We start from the raw sequence: 12,006 nt of genomic DNA on the forward strand, positions 1-12,006 counted from the left end.
TTCTCCTTTGATGTGGAAAATGCCCCTGGTGTGCTTCAAATGGAGCTCATTGACCTGCAGTGCAATTCTGAGCTCAAAGCCAAGTTCAGGGAAGTGAATGGGAAAGCAGACAAGTTTGGACAGTTCATGAGAGAATCGCCCCCCTCCTTCCCTGAGCTTTCCAGGATGTTCAAGCGGACCATGTGCCTTTTTGGGAGCACATATATGTGTGAACAGCTCTTCTCTGCCATGAACTTCAATAAGTCAATGTACAGGTCCAGACTTACTGATGAACATCTTCAAGCCATACTAAGGGTTTCAACTGCTTCCTCCCTCAAACCAAATGTGGCTCAGCTGTGTGAGAGGAAGCGCTGCCAGGTCTCTACCAGCAAGGAGTAGGCAAGAGCAACTGTAAATAGTTATGTTGTGAATAACCGTTCATGTTAAGAAGATGTTGAAGAACTGTTAATGTTGTATTTTTTAATACATTTTTTGTGGAATACTTGAAGCGGCCCAGACGTGCCCAGACTCTACGTCCAGCGGCCCCCAGGGAAATGGAGTCTGAGACCCCTATTCTAAGTTGTCCGGGCCAGCCGGTTTCCTAGGATCTAGCTTAGATAAAGCTTCATGAACAACATTGACAGTAAAAGGAGTAAAACTGAAAGGGTTTTCCAGACCACATTGTTCTGAGTCACGGATTGGGGTGTTCACAGAAGCAGAGTTAGTCACAGAATCAAACATAGAACCGCAGGACACAAAATGCTCATTAAAGCAATTTAGCATAGTGGCCCTGTCCGATATAGAGCCAGATGCTGTGGTAAGGCACGGAGGTAGCTCATTTGGGATATCGCCGGTTGATATCGATTTTATTGCTTTCCAAAATTTCCTAGGATTATTTAGGTTTTCTGTGGTAACTGACAGATAGTACTTCGACTTTGCACTTTTGACATTTGAAGTGAAGCTATTCATTACCTGCCTAAAACGCAGCCACTCTATCTCTGAGCCTGATTTCCTAGCCTTTGCCCAGGCCTTGTTTCTCTCATGTAGGAGACTAGACAGCTCAGCAGAAAACCAAGGATTGTCTCGTCCCTTTACTGTAAATGTACGCAGGGGTGCATGTCTATCAATGATCTCCATAAAACCAAGATAAAAATAAGACCATGCGGTTTCCACATCAGCACACAGATCGATTTTACCCCAATCAAACCCAAACAGATCATGCACAAAACCCTGCTCCACAAAATGCTTTTTGTCTCTCTTGATGATAATGCGAGGTTTAACCTTTTGGACCTTAGTGTCCCTAATTGTGGCTACAACACAGTGATCGCTCAGATCATTCGCAAATACTCCCACAGATGAATATTTATGGGGAACATTAGTTAGAATGAGATCAATTAGGGAGGATTTATTAGGGGACTTAATATTAGGGCGAGTAGGACTGTCCACAATCTGAGTAACATTCAATGAGATACAAAGGTTTTTAAAATCCTCTGACACTGCAGTTAACCAGTCCCAGTTAAAATCTCCAAGTAGCACTATTTCCTTGTAGTCTAGTTGTGATAAAAGATTTGCTAGTGAAGACAAGGAGTCTTTGACATCTGAGGGGGGTCTGTAACAACTCACCACCATGACCTGTTGACCCTTTGCCACTTCTATATTTATGGCTAAAAATTGAAATTGCTTACTGATCGATTTGGAAACTAATGTGGTTACACTGAACTTATTCTTAACATAAATGGCAACGCCACCACCTTTATTAGGCCGGTCGGTACGATACACATTAAAACCATTTAAGGCAATGTCAGAGGCCAAAATAGATTTGTTTAGCCATGTTTGTGATAAAACAATGACCTCAGCGTCAGTCGATTTTGCCCAGATACGGACAAAATCTAGTTTACCTAACAGACTGCGCACATTCAAGTGGATGAAGCCCAACCCAGACCTAGCTTTAAAATCAGCAGGAGTAGTGATCTGACTATTACTACTGGGCGGACCAGGGTTTGGTTGTACATTTCCTGACAGTAATAACAACAAAAAAACCAGGCATCTTTTCCTCTTAAATGACACACATACATTGTCATCTAATTTAGAAACACCGGAAAAGTCTGTGAGAGTGTGATTAGAGCTTAAGAAGCAGTCCTGAAGAACCATCATCGCAGGAAAATAAAAAAGACAAACATATTTTGTCGAGCAGATTGACTGTGACAAGGCAACCGGTAATTGTTTGTGTAACACATCCGAACCTTTGCAGGGGATGCCCACTGCGGGTGGCAGAACAGACCTGAATCCAGTAGTCTTCTCAGAATGACTAGAGATCTTCTCATAGTCCAAAACAGTTAACAGGCACAGTAGAATCCCGATATGGGCCATTTTCCAAGACCAGCACACAGTATCCGTGATGTTCCTGGAGCAAAATCAGCACAGCAGCAAAGGACAGGCGAAAACAGCAGCGTGGAAGCGCTCCGGTCCCTCCGTGGTATCCCCGAGGTGAAAGCAGGCCTCTGCAACAGCAGAACCAGGACAGGTGGAAAGCAGGCCCCAGCGGTGGTAAAATCCTCCTGCGTACAGCAGCACACGCGCGGTGGAAGCAGGCCAAGCCCGAAGCGTGGATCCACTCCGTCTCTCCGCGACGACTCCGGGGTAAACACCTCTCCAGTACAGCCTCTACAGGTGGGAGCAGGCCTCCGTATATCGCAGATCGCAGGCAGCAAACAGGTGTTCCAGTGCGACACATGGCCAAGACGCAGAGACGCGAGGCGACACAACAGTCGGGGGTCCGTCTGTGTCAGTTCTTTGGTGTCAGCTTGGTGTGTCCGGGCCTTATAGGTTTTAGTGCCCTGCAAAGGCTAAAATCCCTGTGTTCCCTCCAGATGGAGTTTCTCTCCCACACACTCCCCCACTCCCTGAAACGCCTCTTTGTTTACTTGTTTAACATAATGATCACTATCTAACACTCGTGCTTCTATTGGCTAGTGCTGCAAAATCTTGTACGTGGCTAAGGGGCGGGACATCTCTAAGTTGTTGACCATTCACAACAGAGCCGGCCAGCTAACCAATCAGAGCAGACTGGGCTCTGGTTTCAGACAGAGGGTGAAAAGAGGTGCTGCAGCACAGGCAGTATGAGAAAAATAAAGAGCTTTTTGAACATTAGAGCATGGAGACATGTCCCAGGAGAGACACTAAATACCAGAGGTGGGACCAAGTCATTGTTTTGCAAGTCCGAGTCAAGTCTCAAGTCTTTGCGCTCAAGTCCAAGTCAAGTCTCAAGTCAGGATGGGCAAGTTCAAGTCAAGTCCAAGTCCTAAACTTTGACAAAACGAGTCTTAAACAAGTCATTATGTGCTTTTTCACCAAATGTAATGACATCGATCAACAGAATAATACTTAATAATTAAACTGCTCTTTATTAGTCACATTAATAATTTAATAATCCATTTTCTCTCTGCTGGTAAAGTAACGTGTTTTTTTCTATTTTAAGAGGGATCAGTAAGTTAAGGCTACTGTGACGGTTTGATTCAGAAGGAGTTTAATGGATAAGATCCCTGATGTTGAGGTGACCAGAATGTTTATTTCCACTGTGTACAACATGTTGTAAGGGACCCACAATCTATCTTTATGCAAGGGATAATGTGCAGCGAGACGGGCTCTAAGAACACTTTAACTATATTTTGATGATAAGACTTTTGTACTTTTACTTGAGTAACATTTTGAATGCAGGACTTTTTATTGAAACCGAGTATTCCTACACTCTGGTACTTCTACTCAAGTACAAGATCTGAACTTCTCCCACCTCTGACAATAATGGAGTGGTTACCAAAACAAAACCCTGCTCTGAAGGTTATTTTCAGTTTACAAATCCTGCATTCAGCTTTGCTTTCTCCCATATCATTGAAAAGCAGCCAGACGCTGCTTATTTTTTCGGTTTTCGCTCATTTCCAGCTCCCCGTCTCTCTGTGTAGCTGGCATGTACCACTACACCTGCTGTCTTTGGAGCGTCTGTCCCCCACCCTTCTTTCACATAATGGTATGATCCTAGTGTGTCCTCGCATATGATTGGCCGCATGGTGGCCCAGCTAAATAAAGACACGCCCCTGCCTGCAAGGATTCTCAGCAAGAGTAGAAGCGGCTGAAGATTCTCATCTCTCGATCGGCGTATTGGAGACCTATATTAAAGTATCAAGTCACCTCAAGTCAGAAGGCTCAAGTCCAAGTCAAGTTCCGAGTCATTTGTGTTCAAGTCCAAGTCGAGTCGCAAGTGTTTTGTGATTTTGTCAAGTCGAGTCCAAAGTCATCAAATTGGTGACTTGAGTCCAAGTCATGTGACTCGAGTCCACACCTCTGCTAAATACTGATATGAAGCTGAGAATGAGCAGAACAGAGCCCCTTTACTGGAGTGTCAGACCAGCAGAGATCAATATAAAACTGGAAGACAACAAATAAAAATCAAACAAATATAGCAGCATTTATTTACACACTAATGCAGAACATAATTTGAATATATTCTGATCTTTGAGAATGTGTGTGTGTGTATAGAAAGATCTTGTAAAAAGCAAAAATACACCATAGACAGTGTCTGCAGGTTTTGTTGCTGGTGTGAATTTATAAGATCAGTGGTCTAACCTCAGGATGACCTCAAGTGACCTCTTTTTCTTTCTTTCTTTCTTTCTTTCAGTCTTTATTTCGAACAGATTAAAAAATAACAAATAACAAATGTGAAAAACAGAATACCGTATTGTTATAATACAGTATTTATCCACATTCATAGTAATAATTTGTATATTCAACAAAAAAACAAAAAAAATCTTCATATTAATAATAATAATAAATCATGTGTGTCCGAAAGGGAGCAGGAGGAAGCAAATGCTTATTAATTCCCACCCCTTACTTGATCAATGATTGTCCTTTAAATCATTATGCAAGTTATTCCTACATACATTTACATTTATACATACATATACAATCATTTCTCATCTTCAATCACCTTTCTTCATTCTCATAGTTTTCCAAAAAAGTGTTTCTGTACATCCTTTTAAACTGAATTATGCTTGTGCTTTGTTTGAACTCCTGCTCCAAACCATTCCATACAATCACCCCACAGATTGTTAAACTCATACTTCTCAGAGTTGTTCTGACCTTGAGTTGTTTCAAATGTAGATTTCCTCTCAAAGTATACCCACCCTCTCTGTCTACAAACAATGTTTTTAATTTCCTAGGAAGTAGATGATGTCTGGCTCTGTACATGATTTGTGCCGTTTTAAATGTAACCAGATCAGTGAACTTCAATATGTGTGACTTCAAAAACAATACATTAGTGTGTTCAAGATATCCAACATTATTGATAACTCTTATAGCCCTTTTTTGTAATGTGCATAACGGCTGCAGGTTGGTTTTGTACGTGTTTCCCCACATCTCCACACAGTAAATCAGACATGGCAATATTAGTGTGTTATATAGAGTATGCAATGAGTTGTAGTCCAGAATGTATCTGGCTTTTCCCAATATTGCGATAGTTTTAGCCAGTTTTGCTTTTACATGAGTGATATGAAAACTGAGAGAAAAAGTAGGAAGAAGCAGTTTGACAGAGGGTGTGAGGGAGGTGGAGTGGGTGGAGGCTGAGGTGACAGGCCTGTCTCCCACTGAGAGACAGGCGAATGGAAAATAACAAAACAGTTTGTGGTTTTCGAGGGAGTTATGTGCTGTAAATCTTTCTTTCGTAAACAACCAGTATATCCAGACGTGATCTCTACTCTGCTTTAGTGTTTAACTATTTCTTAAACGTGATTATAACTACTGCTATCTGCAGCTGTAGTTGTATCCACGTTTAAGAAATAGTTAAAAACTATTATATATAAAGAGGCAGACACAATATATAAAAAATAGCCAGAGAGAGATAAAAAGATAGACCAAGAGACACACTCATAAACACAGACAGACAAATACTGAGAGTTGAACGACCGAACAGAAGTACAGGTCGCACAAACACACGGCTACACAATCACAAAGGCTTCTTTCATCTGAGACAAACAAACAGCAGCTAAGCTGGCAGAGCTGGAACACATCATTTATGTAACAGAGGGATTAGAAAGAGGGAAGAATGTCTTATTACGATGTTACATTTTAGATGTTCAGAAAATCCTATTTAAAATGTATGGATTTTGCTTTTAATCCACTAAATCTCCAAGTTTTTGAGTCAAGATCAGCAGTAAGTGTGTTTCCAAATATTCATTTACATGCAACATCATCACATACGGATAAACCGACAGACATATCAACATTTAAATACCAGCACACTCATCCAGAACAACTGTGAAAATGCAATTTAAAACCTGAGTTCAAATGAATGCCCACAGTACTGGTAGCTGATTATCAATTTCATTTTGAGAAAAGCATGGGGAAGAATGATATACAAGTAGGTAGAATAAGTAGGGAAAGTCCTGCTAGGGGCGGCAGTGGTTCAGTCTGTTGGGAACTGGACTTTGGACCGAAGGGTCGTTGGTTCACGTCCCGATCGGACCAAAAATACAGAGTGTGGAGGACTGGTACTGGAGAGGAGCCAGTTCACCTCCTGGGCCACTGCCGAAGTGCCCTTGAGCAAGGCACCTAACCCCCAACTGCTCACTGGCGCCGGCTAGACTGGCTGCCTCCGCTCTGACCTCTCAACTGCATGTGCATGTGTGCATATAACTGTGTATTTGTATATGTATGTGCATGATGTAAAAAGTGTGTACTGTGTGTACCTGTATAAAAACGTGTGTGTGTGTGTGTACGACAGAGTGGAAACTGAATTTCCCCCTCGGGGGATTAATAAAAGTTCTTCTTCTTCTTCTTCTTCTTCTTCTTCTTCTTCTTCTTCTTCTTCTTCTTCTTCTTCTTCTTCTATCCAGTTACAGGAGATAATCTTATATTACTCCAGATCAGAGCTAGTACACACTTTTTTCGACACAATATGAATCTGTTAACTATGTGTTCTGTCTTTAGCTCAGTCTCAGATAGCATTGACACGTATTTTAACCTTTTTAAATTCTAGTAATGTGGATGTTGATAACACACTGAAAGAGATAATGAGTCAGAAGCAGAGATAATGAGAGAGCAGCACTATATCTGGACCACAGTGAGTGTGTGTGTCCCGGCCTACATCAGCTCGCCCTCTGATCGGCTCTCTGACTCTGTCAGCAGCTTGACTCAACCACTCCCACAAAACTGATTCTCGGAACAAAACAAACTGTAAAACACTTAGTGTCCAACGAACAAAGCAACACACAGGCAGACATGCCTGACTGGCTGTACCATTTTGGACAGGGCTAGGCTAGCTGTCCCCCCCCCTCCAGTCTTTATGCTCAGCTAAGCTAACTATGTTCTGACTAATATGACAAGCATGACAAGCTTTATGCTTATCTTCAGGTTCATATTCACTCATACTGTCTCTGCATGAACAAATAAAAAATGTTAGAGCGCTACCTGGACGTCCTGACCAACCAGGTGCAAATCTTTAGGCAAGGAATTTAATTGGACACAAATGATCTCTAAATTGGGCTGCCCTTGGAACTCGAGGCATTATGGCCTCATGCACCACTGAGCAACTTGAACGAGGCCCTGCTTCTATCACTGTGACCAGTATTATTTGTACACCCATGTCACAGACTCATGACTTAGTTTCCTGCAGATTAACACAACAACTTACAGGAAGTGGAACCACAACCACAAACTGCTTTTCAAAGTCGCACAAAAGACACAAAGTTAAAGTTGTATACAAATGGCTTCTCTGGTATAGTTGTGAAGTTATTGTAATTGACAGACTGTCTCTTTTTATTGTTAATTTATACACACACAGACACAAGTACATTTTTCTTCTCCCGGCAACCTTTTCAGTCAAATAACGTATAAATAGAGTTTTCCTTTGTGTGTCTTGCTTTTTCTTATATTTTTCTCTGAAGTTTTCCAGTGCCTTTAGCAGAATAAATACAAAGTGAGATTTGCGGTACTTCAGAATTTCCATTTTCAGCTGCTTTCTATGTCTTCGTCACAACATTTTATGGGGAGATACTCTCTTTACACCCTTTATCTGACAGCTTATTTTCAGATGACTTTCCATGTACACTGACTTTCTGTTCCCTCCTGCAGAGACTCAGCAGACAGAACATCTCTCCTCCTATCAGCTGACTGTCCCTCGACCAATAGGAGGCAGGCTGAGGCGGGACCTAAATGGAAGACCCCCCCATCAGGTACTGAGCTTTCACTATTGTAGTGATTTGCTTTCATTCTGTTCCTCCAGTTTGTGTTAATCACCTTGTAGTTGCTGTGTGAGCTGTGACCTTTAGGAAACAAAGTCAGCAAAGGAGAAGCTGACTAGTCAGGTCCACTTCCTGTCTGTGCCCCCCCTCCCCCGCCCCCCCTGCTGTGTCAGCAACTCATTCTCTCTTTTCACTTTAAAGGACCTATCATGCTATATTTGAACAATATATTGTAGGGCCATACCTATATAAACTATATAAATATAGTTTTTTTTTCAAAATACCAAACAGATCCTGCATTTTAGCCATGCATCATTTTGCTCTATTTGCTCTTTCCAGCCCTGTTTTTGCTGGGGCCGATTCTGTGACGTAGCTTTGATGCAAATGAGCTGCAGCTGACCACGCCCCCCTGCAGAAGAGGGGAGCGTGCTTTGAGATCAGCTGCTGGGCTGTCAGAAGAGGGAGAGAAAAAAAGATCTCCGTCCTCCGTGTTTTATTCTTATATGATTATATAGAGTCATTATTCATTTGTTTTAAAGCTCAATAAATAACAAAGAAGACCTTTGACCGGCACTTTTCGAATTTTGTCCGGAAGATTTAAACTTTAACGGACATGTTGACCGGCGAAAACAAATCTAACTGAAACTCTGCAGCACGGTCCCCTCGTCCCTTGGAAGAGGCGGAGAGGTGGGTGTTTGTCATCTGCTGGTGGCAAACCGGAGAGAATTACAGTGCTTGCCTCGACGGGGAGGGATTGCATTGAATTACAGGAGCAAACGGAGGGAGAAAAAGAGCCACAGGGGAGAATAAACAGTAGGGCAACCATGCGTGGGAAGTCTTCTTCGCTGCTTTTGTGGCAAACTACAGGACCACTTACAGGCCTGGCATATGTACTACAGCGTCTCCAGTGCTTTCGAGCGGCAATGGCCGGCCGTGGCCCAACCTCTCATTCCCCTGATAGGTGGAGAGTTGGCCATATAGGTGGAGCTCCTCGTTCCTGACGTCAGACATTTAAATCTGTATCAGTCTGTATCAGATCTGTTGCAGCCCCGTTTCTAGAGATTTGGGTATGGAGGAAAAGAGAGAGGGTTGTGTTTTCTGATACTTGGTGAGTTCCCTGACACACCGGGGACACATATTCATGTATGAAAGACGTACAAAAGTGCATTTTGCATGATAGGTCCCCTTTAGGTAAAACTGTTTGTACTAACTGTTAAATCACTTTACACAACACAATGAAACACTTTTTAAAGGTATTTTTAATAATTGTTGATAAGTTGTTTGAGAAATAAATATTATTATAACGCAAGAAAAACACAAACAAAACCAAATAAATATTAACAGCAAATAAAATGGAGGCTAGAAGCCTAAAAGGCTACTCCACTTTTGATTAATAATAATTAACTGCGGTCACAGAAGTGCGCACCGTGATGAGCCGGACGCCCTCCCCGCTTCAAGCAGACGCGCATCTATAATTTTCGCGTCCCAGGTCCTCCGGCAGCGACCCGGAAACGGATGCCGGCGCGCCGTCTCAAAGGAAAACAAATTTCTCTAAAGGCTCGTCGAGGATCGATTATCGAGGAGGCTGTCTGGAGGAGCCGTAACCAAGGATACACTGATTTAGAGGAGAGAGGAGTCTCTCTGGAGCAGGGGTCACCAACCTTTTTTAGGATGAGGGCTACTTTCTAAAAATAAAACAAGTCGGGGGCTACTTTTACTCCTCTCTTTTTTGTTTTTTGCAGTGTATATATTTAGCACATTTTAACATTATTATATGCTTACCTTTAACCTTTTTGTGCTGTTTGGGTCTGTGGGACCCGTTTTCAGTGTTTACTAAAAGAACATGTATGCAATTTAATTATTTTAACCTGCTTTATTTGGGGGTGAACCTCACCTCCTCTAGGGGGGGCCTCACATCCTCCAGGGGGGACCTCACCTCCTCTAGTGGGGTCCATGCTCCCCCGGGAAGATTTTTTTTTAAATGTTGAAGTGAAAAGCATCAATCTGGAGCACTTTGAGCACAACATGAATTTATGGATACAGCTCTCAACACTCAGATGAAAGGGAGCTGTATACTTTTCAATAATCCAAACATCTTTATCACAACCAATAACAAATAATTTAAACTTGTTTATTGTTATATTATGTTACCTAGTTAGCATTCTTTCTTTTTATTTATGCATATTTTACTAATCACTCCCCTTTCAAACTGTTTTTTGTACTGTCCTATTGTACACATTGGAGTGATTTCTTACTTTATCTATATTAAATAGATAAATGGGGTGCTCTCTCTCACTCACACGCACGCACGCACGCGCGCGTGAGCACACACACACACACACACACACACAGGCTGTGTGCTCCTCCGTGGCGATGACGGCTTGCGTTAAAAAATAATAAACATATTTGTAAAGTGGGGGGACACAAACGGGATTTCGAAAAGAGCGGGGGACATGTCTCCCCTGGAGATTACGCCATGCGTGTGTGTGCGTCAAGTGGAACAAATATATGCAAGTTACAACACACAGAGTAAAACTCTGCCCCTCATGTGTTGTATAGACTGGCATGACTAGGCTGTGTTCAATGGGGATGATGTGTAGTGTCGATTCTGCCAGAAGGAAAATCAGCGGGGAGGTGCCACATTGCTTTTCTTCCCGACTGCAACGCTGGTCCCGCAAATCAAGCAAGAACGTGATTGGTCGATATTCATTGTGGGAGTGGGGGGAGGAGGGGTGTTAGATAGATATATAGAGTTGTAGTAAGTAGATAGAGTTCGCTATGATTTAGGTTTTGTTTATGCATAGGGTAGATTCTTTTAATTACATTTCCTTTTTTGTTTTGTGTATTTTATACATTTTGGATTTTCTTGGTGAGCTATTTTTAGAACGTGCCCGGCGGCCGCCTCACGTTGCCCCTGCGGGCGACTGAGTGCCCGCGGGCACCGTGTTGGCTACCCCTGCTCTAGAGGAGCTATAACGAGGGTACAAAGATGTAGAGGAGAGAGGAATCTCTCTGGAGGAGCTATAACCGAGGATACACTGATTTAGAGGAGAGAGGAGTGTCTCTAGAGGAGCTATGTATACACTGATGTATTCTCCGGGGTCGATTTCAGCCAACAGTGATGTTTAAAAGAGGCGTGACGCATGGCTGGACTTATGTCAACAAAGCACAGCTCTACAACTGTTTGTTGTATAATGTGTAGGTGTGTGTGAGAGAGTTGATGTGCCGGGCATGACAGGCGGGTCTCAGTAGACATATAAATGGTCAAAAAAGGTACATCTTCCGTTAGCCTACGAGCTCCACATTCAAGCGATCAACTATTCCTTCGCAAAGTAGCATCACTTTGGATATGCGCTTAAATTGTCCTGGATTGGAATTTTTCCGATGATTTCCCTAGGAGGAATTGGCAAAAATATGCTTAAAATACATGAAAAACGCACATTTAAAAAAATGGCCGACTTCCTGGGGGGCGAGGCTAATAGAAGGTAATTTGAAATATGTGTGCAATCATAAGAGCAATGTGTATACAGCGTTTCGTGAATATCGGAAAAACTATATGCGAGTAGTTTGGAGTAATTTGCGACATGTAAATCGTTAAAAATGGTGTATTCGCTGTTAGCTTACGACCTCCATGATTGAGCTATAAAAATGTGGCTTCACAATTTAGCATCATATTGGATAGGGGCTGAAGTTGTCCTGGATTAGAATTTTTCCTATCATTCCCCTAGGAGGAGTTTGCAAAAATGTCCTTAAAATGCATGAAAAACGCACATTCTTGAAAATGGCCGACTTCCTT

Source organism: Pseudochaenichthys georgianus, chromosome 9, assembly GCF_902827115.2.
Source record: "Pseudochaenichthys georgianus chromosome 9, fPseGeo1.2, whole genome shotgun sequence".
In the NCBI taxonomy this organism is placed as follows: domain Eukaryota; kingdom Metazoa; phylum Chordata; class Actinopteri; order Perciformes; family Channichthyidae; genus Pseudochaenichthys; species Pseudochaenichthys georgianus.